The sequence below is a fragment of the Rhinoderma darwinii genome, chromosome 1 (assembly GCF_050947455.1).
Source record: "Rhinoderma darwinii isolate aRhiDar2 chromosome 1, aRhiDar2.hap1, whole genome shotgun sequence".
NCBI classification, from domain to species: domain Eukaryota; kingdom Metazoa; phylum Chordata; class Amphibia; order Anura; family Rhinodermatidae; genus Rhinoderma; species Rhinoderma darwinii.
In genome coordinates, this window is record NC_134687.1 from 400640869 (window position 1) to 400653993 (window position 13125).

Genomic DNA, 13125 nt, shown 5'->3' on the forward strand with positions numbered 1-13125 from the left:
TGCCTTTTTGAAGCCACATTAGAGAATATGTTACACAACTACATAAATAGAAATTTCATATTATTGTAATATTAGAATTGTTGACTTTAGCCATGGAAGCTTTCTGACAATAACATTCAGGATTAGTTGGACAGTATGGACCAGGGAGGGGATAAGTGCTCTTGTGTGCCCAAGAGGGTCTTCGAATGTGCGATCCTTGATGGCGCTGAACCGCATAGGGAGGGCGCCGTGGACTGTAGGGAAGTATATTAATGGAGCTCTAAAAGGGTTGAGAACGCACAGGAGAAAGATTGGTGGATTTGTAAAGGCGGTGTGGTTAGAAAAGGTGTAGGGCTGAGTGCAAGCGGTTTATTCTCCATCTTATCTTCTGCTGCGGCGAGAGGTCAACACGCCCGCACACCCGCTCCTTTTTTAATTTGCATATGTGATGATGATGTTTTTGTTTTCAGTGAATGGTTGTTTCGGTATTTCTTCTTTTTCTTGCAGATGTCACGGCTGGCAGAGCTATGGCTATGAAGGCTGGTTAGGACCCCCTACGTGCCCACTGCTTGGCAGCGGTGGTTGGCATATCAGGTCAAAAAATGTAAAGGAGAAATTTATGATAAAGCCTTCAGGCTGGTTGTTTATGTTAAAATAAAGCTGTGGTCATTCCTTAATTTTTACCACAAACAATTGTCATGGTGTTATTTACTTAATAAAGTATTAAGTAGTGAATGTGTAAAGGGCAAAGTTTTGGTCTATCCCTACAGTCCAGTTCAGCATGACAGCTGTCAGATAGACAATTATTCAATAAATTAGGTGCTGTCACACCCTTTAACCACCAATCTCTAGTGTTCTTATTTAAAACATAACCAAATCCATATCCTAATTTCTCTATCGACTCCAGACATGGGCAGTTCCCAAGGCAGAGCTGGCTGGGCACACATTTAAAGTCCTCCATCTCTCACCTCTTTTATATATTCCAGGGCAGCGCTAATATGTTACAGTGAGCGCCATTCGCACAGTGAAAGTCTATTCCTATGTGACAGGCTTTGTTTCCTAATTCCAAATGCACTAAAGGGAAGGTATTCATCCTACACTGTCACCTACAGTATTATCCCCAGTTCAGACAGTGTTCCTTTGGTTGTACAAAGACATTTTTAGGCACACTTGTTTTTTTAATTTATTTTAATTCCCAAATCGCACCCTAACTCTATAGCACGTTAGATGGCTGTCTACCCTTTGCCTGGTCCTGATATGGACTGCATACAATGGACTGTCATAAAATAGTCTGGAGGGTAGACGTACATTGACAGGTCTTCAGGACAAAGCCAGGAAATGTAAAATGATACTTTACTTACTTCTACACTTACTGAGATAGAACAACTTTCATCCAAGACACATAAAGAAATCCATCATCTACAGCCAGGCTCTGCGGTACATACGGATCTGTTCAGACAGTGGAGACAGAAAACAACACCTGCTATCACTGAGGAATACATTCTTACAACAGGGATACCATCCACGTATTAGCCCTTATTCACACGACAGGGTTTCCCGGCCGGGTGACGGCCGTTCATAAAACGGCCGTCACACGGCTGCAGTAGGAACAATAGACCCCTAATGGGGCTATTCACACGACCGATTGTTTGATGGCCCGGGAAGCCTGGCCATCAAAAAATGAGACATGCCTTATTTTCGGCCGTTTACCCAGTCTATGGGGCTGGGTAATACACGGCCATCACCGGAATGTGTCCCGAGTGACGGCCGTGTCTTCCGGCGCTCTCTCCTCCTCCTCCTCACAGTGCAGAGCGCATGTGAGGAGGAGGGGGGTCTTTTTTTGCTCCCTGTAGGAGTCGGAATCCCCAATCCCCGGCCGGGGATTGTGGATTCCGCTACAGGAGAAGTGAGTGACTACACTGTCCATATATGGATACAGCGACGTCACTCACTTCTGAAGCGGAATCCCTGACCCTGTGGACGGGGATTCCGCTACAGGAGAAGTGAGTGACTACACTGTCCATATATAAACACAGTGACGTCACTCACTTCTGAACCGGAACCCCGACCCTGTGGACGGGGATTCCGCTACGGGAGAAGTGAGTGACTACACTGTCCATATATGGACACAGTGACGTCACTCACTTCTGAAGTGGAATCCCCCCTGTGGCCGGGAATTCCTCTCCAGGAGAAGTCAGTGACTACTCTGTCCATATCAGTGCCGGAATAGTACGTCGCGGGAGGAACGGTCAATTCGGCTGTCTCCCCGACACATACAGAAGCTGTGACAACTGCTGTCTCGTACAGCAGTTGCCGCAGCTCTTTCAGCGGGGACCGATCGCTGTGTCCCTGCTGATTAACCCCTTGGAAGCCGCGATCAATAGCGATCACAGCTTCTTAGGGGTTAAGCTACCATCGTCGGCCTGCTACACGATAGCCGCCGGCGATGGTGGCTATGGCAACCGGACGCCTAACAATGGCGTCCGGCTATGCCATCTACGGAAGCCTAGTGGGGCCTGACTAAGTCAGGACCAACTATGCTTGCTGCCAGTGAGTAGCTGACAGCTCTAATACACTGCACTACGCATGTAGTGCAGTGTGTTAGAATAGCGATCAGGGCCTACTGCCCTTTTTCCCTTGTCAGTCCTTTATTATTAATAAAAATAAACAAATAAACTATACATAATTGGTATTGCCGCGTCCTTAACTGCCTGAACTACAAAAATATTTAGTTATTTATCCCGTAAAAGCAAATAACAATAAACCACACCAGAATCAAATTTTTTTGGTCACTTCACTTCCCAAAATATGGAATAAAAAGAGATCAAAAAGTCGCATGTAACTAAAAATGGTTCTGATCGAAACTACAGTTCGTTATGCACGGCTTTATTGATGGAAAAATAAAAACGTTCTGGCTCCTAGAATATGGCAACACAAAAAGTAAATGATTTTTAGTAAAAAGTATTTTATTGTGCAAACGCCATAAGACATAAAAAAAACTATAAACATCTGGTATCGCCGTAATCGTATCGCCCCGCAGAATAAAGTGAATGTCCTTTATAGCGCACGGTGAACACTGTAAAAAAGATAGAATAAAAAACAATAGTAGAATTGCTGTTTTTTAGTGACCACGCCTCTTAAAAATAGAACAAAAACTGATCAAAAATTCGCATGCACCCCATGAAAACTGCAATGAATTCCTCAAGGAGTCTAGTTTCCAAAATAGAGTCACTTTTTGGGGGTTTCCACTGTTTTGGTACCACAAGACCTCTTCAAACCGGACATGGTGCCTAATAAAAAGGAGGCCTCATAATCCTCTAGGTGCGCCTTTGCTTCGGAGGCCGGTGCTTCAGTCCATTACCGCACTAGGGCCACATGTGGGATATTTCTCAAAACTGGAGAATCTGGGCAATAAGTATTAAGTTGCATTTCTCTGGTAAAACCTTCTGTTTTACAGAAAAAAATAGAATAAAAGGATTTTCTGACAAATAAATTAAATATATAAATTTCATCTCTACTTTGCTTTAAATTCCTGTGAGACACCTAAAAGGTTAATAAACTTTCTAAATGCTGTTTTGAATACTTTGAGGGGCCTAGTTTCTAAAATGGGGTGTTTGATAGGGGGTTTCTAATATATAGGCCCCTCAAAGCCACTTCAGATCTGAACTGGAACCTAAAAAAAAAAAGCCTATTTCTTATACTACGCCCCGATGTACCGCATGGCCGTGTCCATGATGCATTATGAGGCAATACTTCGCTTCTTATATTATACTGATAATGAGCAGTGCCCACCCCGAGATGACCCCAGTTTTGACCGTTTTAGACCATTTCAGTGCCCAGTTTTCCAAAGCATACACGCCCGAGAATTGTATTTCTATTGATGAGTCCTTTGTACATTTTAAAGGGAGGCTTCAATTCCGCCAGTACCTGCCGAGTAAGAGGGCAAGGTATGGCGTGAAGATGTATAAGCTGTGCGAGAGTGCATCAGGGTATACTTACAAATTTAGGATATATAAAGGGAAGGACACCAGTATTCAGCCCCCAGAATGTCCCCCCTTACTGGGAGTTAATGCAAAAATTGTGTGGGATTTGGTGCACCCACTGCTGGACCAGGGTTACCACCTCTACCTGGATCATTTTTATACCAGGGTCCAACTCTTCAAGTGCCTCGCTTCGAGAAGTACTGCGGCATGCGGCACTGCTAGAAGAAATCTGAGAGGCCTCCCTAAGACTCTGCTTGGGCAAACACTCAGAAGGGGTGAGAGCAGGGCACATTCTAGCAGCAACATATTGTGTGTCAAGTAAAAGGACAAGAGAGATGTCAGTGTATTGACAACAATACATGGCCACACCAGTTGCCATGTACCTGTATGAGGTGCGCCATGCTGTGTGGTATAAGAAGCTCGCCATGCACATCATAGAGATGGCATTGTACAATGCGTACGTGCTACAGGCCAGACGGGAATTTTCCTGGAATTTCAAGAGGTGGTTATCAAGAACCTATTCTTTAGGGACCAAAAAGGGAGGGCACCCAGTACTTCTGGAAGCGAGGCCACACGCATCGTACCAGGGCAACACTTTCCAGGAGAAGTTCCCCACACTGGCAAGAAGGGAAAAAGTCAAAAGAGGTGCTATAAGAGGGGGATAAGGAAGGACACAATATATCAATGTGACACGTGTCCCGAAAAACCAGGGCTCTGTATGAAAGTGTTTTAAAATTTATCATACATCCCTTGATTTTCAATCTACCCCAGTTTTACTTACCCTGATGCACTCCGCACAGCTTATCCCCCTCATCTTTCCCCTCTGGGCCCTGCTGTGTGCCCAGGCAGCTGATAACAGCCACATTTAGGTTATTTCCGTACCAGGAAGAACCCTCATTACAGTTTATGGGGTGTATGTCTCCGGTGGCGCATGCTGGGCACAATATATCGGACACTGAAATGGCATATATGCATAGGAAATTGCAAATCTCACTCTGCACCATCTGCTGCGCATTACCTTTTACACAATAATTGTGGGGTCAAAATGCTCACTACACCACTAGATGAATGTCTTAAGGGTGTAGTTTTTAAAACGGGATCACTTGTCGAGGGTTTCAACTGTACTGGTACCTCAGGGGCTTCTGTATACATGACTTAGCACCAGAAAATCCCCAGTAGGCCAAATGGTAGCCCTTTCCTTCTGAGCCCTCCCATGGGCCCAAACGGCAGTTTATCACCACAAATGGGGTATTGCCGCACACAAGACAAATTGGGCAACAAAATGGGTTATTTTATTCCTTGTGAAAATATGAAATTTTAAGCCAAAACTACAACTTATTGGAAATATTATTATTTTTTTTAATTCACGGCCTAATTCAAATAAATTCTGAGAATTAAACTGTGGGGTCTAAAAGGTCACAACAACCATAAATGAATTTCTTGAGGGGTGTAGTTTACAAAATGGGGTCACTTATGGTGGGTTTCCATTGCTTTGATACCTCTGGGGCTCTGCAAATGCGACATGGCACCCGAAAACCAATCCAGCAAAATCTGGACTCCAAAGAACACATAGCGCTCCTTTCCTTCTGAGGCCTCCCATGGGCCCAAACGGCTGTTTATCACCACAAATGGGGTATTGCCACACTCAGAACAAATTGGGCAACAAAATGGGGTATTTTATTCCTTGTGAAAATAAGAAATTTTGAGCAAAAACTACATCATATTGGAAATTTTTTTTTTTTTTTTAATTCACAGCCCAATTCAAATAAATTCTGTGAATTAAACTGTGGGGTCTAAATGGTCACAATACCCATAAATGAATTTCTTGAGGGGTTTAGTTTCCAAAATGGGGTAACTTCTGGTGGGTTTCCATTGTTTTGATACCTCTGGGGCTCTGCAAATGCGACATGGCACCCGAAAACCAATGCAGCAAAATCAGGACTCCAAAGAACACATAGCGCTCCTTTCCTTCTGAGGCCTCCCATGGGCCCAAACGGCAGTTTATCACCACAAATGGGGTATTGCCGCACTCAGGACAAATTGGGCAACAAAATGGGGCATTTTGTTCCCTGTGAAAATAAGAAATGACATCTTATTGGAAAAAATTTCATTTTTTAAATTTCACAGCCCAATTCAAAAAAACTGTGGGGTCAAAATGGTAACAACAACTATAAATTAATTCCTTGAGGGGTGAAGTTTCCAAAATGGGGTCACTTTTGGGGGATTCCTGCTTTTTTGGCACCTCAACACCTCTTCAAATCTGGCATGCTGCCTAAAATATATTCTAATAAAAAAAAGAGGCCACAAAATGCACTAGGTTTTACATGTGCATACAGGGGCCTCTGTGCTCTGAAAGCAGCCGCATATAGAACTTTTAGGCTGGGTTCACACGACCTATTTTCAGACGTAAACGAGGCGTATTATGCCTCGTTTTATGTCTGAAAATAGGGCTACAATACGTCGGCAAACATCTGCCCATTCATTTGAATGGGTTTGCCGACGTACTGTGCCGACGACCCGTAATTTACGCGTTGTCGTTTGACAGCTGTCAAATGACGACGCGTAAAATGACTGCCTCGTCAAAGAAGTGCAGGACACTTCTTTGGACGTTTTTGGAGCCGTTTTCTCATAGACTCCAATGAAAAGAGCTCCAAAAACGGACGTAAAAAACGCCGCGTTTTTGGTCACTACGTGTGCACATACCCTTATGGTTATCCAATAAAGGTATCATACCTACTATACTTTTATCTTTTTTTACACAAAAGTATTTAACATTGCATATTGTTTCTGGCTAACAGGGTACTACACTATTTTTTTTACTACACTTACTTTTGGAAAGCCTTGTGATTAAGAATGCTAAAGAATTGCTTCACATATGACTTAAAAGGTGGTGCTTCACTTCAAGATTAAGTATTCTATTATGTTTCACAAATTAAGGGCTTATTTACACGAACGTGTAATACGTCTGTGCAACGCGCATGGTTTTCACGCACCTCGCACGGACCTATCTTAGTCTATGGGGCCGTGCAGACAGTCTGTGATTTGCGTGAAACGCACGACATGTCCTATATTTGTGCGTTTCTCACGCATCACGCACCCATTGAAGTCAATGGGTGCGTGAAAATCACGCGCAGCACATGGAAGCACTTCCGTGGGACGCGCGTGATTCGCGCAAGAGCAGTAAAAAGTATGAATGAAAACAGAAAAGCACCACGTGCTTTTCTCTTTACAAACATACAAACAGAGTGTCATAATGATGGCGGCTGGCTGCGCGAAAATCACGCAGCCGTACATCATATGGTGATGACACACGGAGCTGTTAAGTGCCTTTTGTGCACGCAAAACTTCACTTTTTTTGCGCGCGCAAAACGCACACGCTCGTGTAAATCCGGCCTAATTCTGCATGGAAGAATATTTATGAAGTGTGTTCTGGAGGCAAATTTTCAGAAAAGGTGGTATTGCCGATAGCAACCAATTAGAAATAAACTACTAGAATTGTTATTTTTATATATATATATATATATATATATATATATATCACGATCTGTAATTTGCAACACCCTTTTTGTAAGTCTCCTCTACCATGCAAGAAGATGTGACGCATACTTGTTAGGCCGGATTCACACGAGCATGTGCGTTTTGCGCACGCAAAAAAAACGGTGTTTTGTGTGCGCAAAAGGTACATAACAGCTCCTTGTGTCAGCCCCATATGATGCGCGGCTGCGTGATTTTCGCGCAGCCGCCATCATTATGACACTCCGTTTGGATGTTTGTAAACAGAAAAGCACGTGGTGCTTTTCTGTTTTCATTCATAGTTTTACAGCTGTTGCGCGAATCACTCGCGTCCCACGGAAGTGCTTCCGTGTGGTGCGCGTGATTTTCACGCACCCATTGACTTCAATGGGTGCGTGATGCGCGATATACGCACAAAGAACGGACATGTCGTGAGTTTTTCGCAGCGGACTCGCGCTGCGTAAAAATCACGCAACTGTCTGCACGGCCCCATAGACTAATATAGGTCCGTGCGACGCGCGTGAAAATCGTGCGCGTTGCACGGACGTATATCCCGTTCGTCTGAATAAGCCCTTACTGTGATCACAAAATCTTCTCTTGTTACTGTGATTGCAATATTGGGTTTGTTAGCTGCAAGGCTGGATTCACACGAGCTTGGCGTTTTTGCGGACGCAAAAACGCGGCGTTTTGCGTGCGCAAAAACCACTTGACAGCTCTGTGTGTCATAGAGCTGAGGCTAGTCGACGGCAGTAAATAGTCACTGTCCAGGGTGCTGAAAGAGTTAACTGATCGGCAGTAACTCTTTCAGCACCCTCGACAGTGAATTCCGATCACAATATCGAGCAACCTGTTAAAAAAAAAGACGTTCGTACTTACCGAGAACCTCCCTCCCGGCCGTTGCCTTGGTGACGCGTCCTTGGTGACGCGCCTCTCTTGACATCTGGCCGCACCTCCCTGGATGATACGGCAGTCCATGTGACCGCTGCAGCCTGTGCTTGGCCTGTGATTGGCTGGAGCTGTCACTTGGACTGAATTGTCATCCCGGGAGGTCAGACTGGAGGAAGAAGCCGGGAGTTAACGGTAAGTCAGAACTTCTTTTTTTGTACACGTTCATGTATATTGTGATCGGAAGTCACTGTCCAGGGTGCTGAAACAGTTTAACTCTTTCAGCACCCTGGACAGTGACTATCTCCTGACGTCGCGTACCGGAAATTTTTTTGCCGGGTTCGGTCAAAACGAGTTCGGCCGAACCCGGTGAAGTTCGGTTCGGTTGTCCGGGTTCGCTCATCTCAAAGACACTCCGTTTGGATGTTTGTAAACAGAAAAGCACGTGGTGCTTTTCTGTTTACATTCAGAGTTTGACAGCTCTTGCACGAATCACGCAGTTCGCACGGAAGTGCTTCCGTGCGGCATGCGTGGTTTTCACGCACCCATTGACTTCAATGGGTGCGTGATGCACGAAAAACGCCGAAAGAACAGACATGTCGTGACTTTTTTTCAGCGGAGGAAAAATCACGGACATGTCAGCACGGCCCCATAGACACATATAGGTCCATGGAACGCGCGTGCAAATCACGCGCGTTGCACGGACATTTTTCCCGTTCGTCTGAATAAAGCCCAATGGTGATATTTTTTAAGTATGTGTTAGAGACTATGGCAGACTGAGACTTTTCCATCCCCTCTCAGCAATGCTCCAGCGGTTCCAATGAACACAATTTGATAAATATGCTTTTGGAAAAGACGGGGCGTGTTGAGAACATTTTAACCTTCCTGTCACTATGCAAACTGTTCACTTATGTGATTCAAATTCCATTGCATTGGCCACCCTCCAGCATTCCTCTTTGGACTTCCCAAATATGCAGGTCTGGCCTGCTAGAGCGTGGGTGCCAGTAATATGGTGTTCGTAATTTTGCTGGAAAAAATTCTTGATCTCATTGACATTCCTTTCATTCCAGAGCTATGTTCACTGTCTACTTACATATTCAGCTGCTATGTTTTTCACTTCTATACTGCTACAACATTTACCAGAACTGGTTTGCAGAAACGTCCCTTGTTCTATTACTGGCATCATTAGGTCAATAGTCTTATTGGTAGAGTATGCAACACTGAACTTGACCCATTTTAGACTGGTGACCACTGTATATAGTGTTTTGTAATGACCAGGACCTAAGTTAACAAGAACGGCAGACTTCATAGAATCAGCATTTTTTTTTTGTGACCCTATACCACCTTGAACAACAAATCACATTTTAACAATATTAAAACCCTAAAGTAATTCACAGATTCATTGCCGATTGCACCGATGGATGATATGTTACGGTGAAGTGAATGCTATAGCTGCTTCATGTGTGAACACTGAATGGAAACATTCATGGATATTTCTTGCACTATTACCTAAAATTATTTAAGTTTGCCGCTTACCCATTGGCTACAAAACAGTTTTTTCTTTTGTATGCACTATTGTTAATTTTTACTCTCATGCTATTGATGTTCGTTTTTGTGAGTAACTGTGCAAGGTAACAAACTGGAATTTTATAAATCGAATTTACATAATAAATTATTTAAAATGTTTCCACTTTTTGACTGAGTTTGCATACTTGTGCCTGGATAATTTATTGAAATTATTGGATTATGGTGCAAAATAGTTGTGGGTTGTGGAGGGAAACATTTGTGGTTTACCACAGCCTAGTCACAGCAATGCACCTTGTATTGATCCTCAGTGCAATAGTAATTTTCTAGTTTGTGGGGTTATTTTGGGTGCATTTTGAGAGGTACCCTGTATAAGAATAATACTTTACTTGTGTAGAGCAATTCCACTTGGAATTGGAGATTTTGTAGAGCAATTCCACTTGGAATGCAAATGCACTCTAAGGCTGGGTTCACACGACCATGTTACGTCCGTAATGGACGGAACGTATTTCGGCCGCTAATCCCGGTCTGAACTCAGTGCAGGGAGCCGGGCTCCTAGCATCATAGTTATGTACGACGCTAGGAGTCCCTGCCTCTCCGTGGAACTACTGTCCCGTACTGTAAACATGATTACAGTACGGGACAGTTGTCCTGCAGCGAGGCAGGGACTCCTAGTGTCGTACATAACTATGATGCTAGGAGCCCGGCACCCTGCACTGTGTTCGGACCGGGATTAGCGGCCGAAATAATGTGCTCGTGTGAATCCAGCCTAATACTGCATGACCCCCACCATTGGTAAAAGTAGATCATGCCCTATTATGCCCTGTTTACACATAGAAGTTTAGGTGTAATTTTTGATGCATTTTTTTAAACCCAAAACAAGGAGAACAAATTAGTTCTATAGCTACTGTGGTTTTTAAAAAAAATTCTATTCAGATTTTGCAAGTATTTTCTGAGACGCTATAAACATTATCAGAAACTCTCATAGGACTCTTGATTTGTTTATGTATGGCATGACCATTGTGAGCGATGAGAATATACTTTTCTTTTTAGAACGTTTTTTTTCCTGATTAATGTATGAGGAAATCCCTTTCCAAGGTAACCTTTTATAAAGTTTTACAGTTCAAGCCTACTCTAAATTCCACAAATATTTCACATACAGTATTTATAGGTCGGCAGCCTAAAAATAGTCGAAGCGCAGAAATAGATAATATGTCTCCAAATGTTAGATTCGCTCTCTGTAATTTTGTGCCCACCTATTACCATCTGCTGGACTAGCATTCACGATCAAAAATAACATCTTAAAAATACTAACACCAGAGAAGCGTGTTACTCCATGGCTAAACACTGTGCTGTAGGTGGAAGATATGTTTCAAGTGATGGAATGAGATACAATAACAGTGAGGCTGGGTTCACACGACCTATTTTCAGACGTAAACGAGGCGTATTATGCCTCGTTTTACGTCTGAAAATAGGGCTATAATACGTCGGCAAACATCTGCCCATTCATTTGAATGGGTTTGCCGACGTACTGTGCCGACGACCTGTCATTTACGCGTCGTCGTTTGACAGCTGTCAAACGACGACGCGTAAAAATACAGCCTCGGCAAAAGAAGTGCAGGACACTTCTTTGGACGTTTTTGGAGACGTTTTCTCATAGACTCCAATGAAAACAGCTCCAAAAACGGACGTAAAAAACGCCGCAAAAACGCAGCGAAAAAACGTGAGTTGCTCAAAAAACGTCTGAAAAACAGGGGCTGTTTTCCCTTGAAAACAGCTCCCTATTTTCAGACGTTTTTGGTCACTACGTGTGCACATACCCTGAGCGAAAAATGTTTTGAATGAGGCAGCTAATTTATTCACTAAGAACAGAACAAAATGTGCACAAAGTGAATTTAATTTGCCATAACATTTTGTATATAATCAGGTATGCGAAATATAGAAGAACCTGTGGTGCGCCCCTCACAACCTGTAGCCCCCTCTGCAGCCTTCCTCTTGTCCCTCACTTGGTGTTGCACTGCGCTGTGAGTGCACAATTGACATATAAATAAATACACATAACTTAAATATCAATACGTACATTCAGTCTATTCATATGTATGGTTTTCCTTCAGCAGGTGCCCTTCCCACTGGTCTGCCTAAAGGCACAGGCCTATTGGGCCTATAGGTACTGTCACGTAGCGGGTTTGTGGACCCACTAGGCCGTACCGCCGTAGTGGGGAGGCATCTGGCCAAACAACAGGAAACCCCAGCAATACAATGTCCCGCACAAGGGTACCTGGATAGTCCAGAGAGTGGCCGCAGCTCTGGCACAGATGGAGATGGGTGCAGCAGATAACGCCAAACGTTGCGGATGACACAGGTGCCGCAGGTTGCGCCAGACGTGGCAGATTCCTCCGGACGGTGCAGATGACACAGGACGTGGCGTATTCCTCCGGACGTAGCAGATTACACAGGGCGTGGCGGATTCCTCCGGACGTGGTAGATGACACAGGATGGCACGACTCGACACTATTAGGCACAGCACGGGATACAGGAACAGGTAACAACTGGAACGGGAAACACTAAGGGACCATTTTCAAGACAGATTGGGAAAACTAACAATGCTCAGGCAAGAATTAGAAGGCCTGGGGCCTTCTTATAGACCAGGAAATCATGGCAGTTGATGATGATGATGACACAGCAGACCGGAGCGGAAGTGAGCGCTGGTGTCTCCTAGGAAGGAGATGGGCACCAGCGCTCACGGATCCATGGCTGCGGGCGTCGGGAGGTGAGTAACCCCGATGGCCCACGGCCATGGACGCTACAGGTACATCCAGTCCTGAGAAGTCTGCATAGAAATTCTGTATACTGATACACCATGATTTATCCCCTATTTACTTTTTTTTTTGGAACAATATTTTCTGAACTGGCAATTTACACACGTAGAGATATTTAGCTAGAGAACAGTTTTTAACAAGAAAAGCCCCTTTACTATTGTGGTAAAATTAAAGCCTTGTGCTTTCCCATACTGGGGTCTTCTTTGAGATCACCATTCTCACACACACACTCACCATGATGGTTGTGATAACGTGCATAAAGAGATTTTTTTTAGGTGAGTCAGATAATTTTCTCAGATCACTTTCGCATTTACACATAGTGATTATCGCTATGATTTTTGGTCAGTACATGTAGAAAATTCCTATGTGTAAAGCAGTGGCATACATGGAAGAGAGGGTGCCCTGCAGCAAAGATCATTATG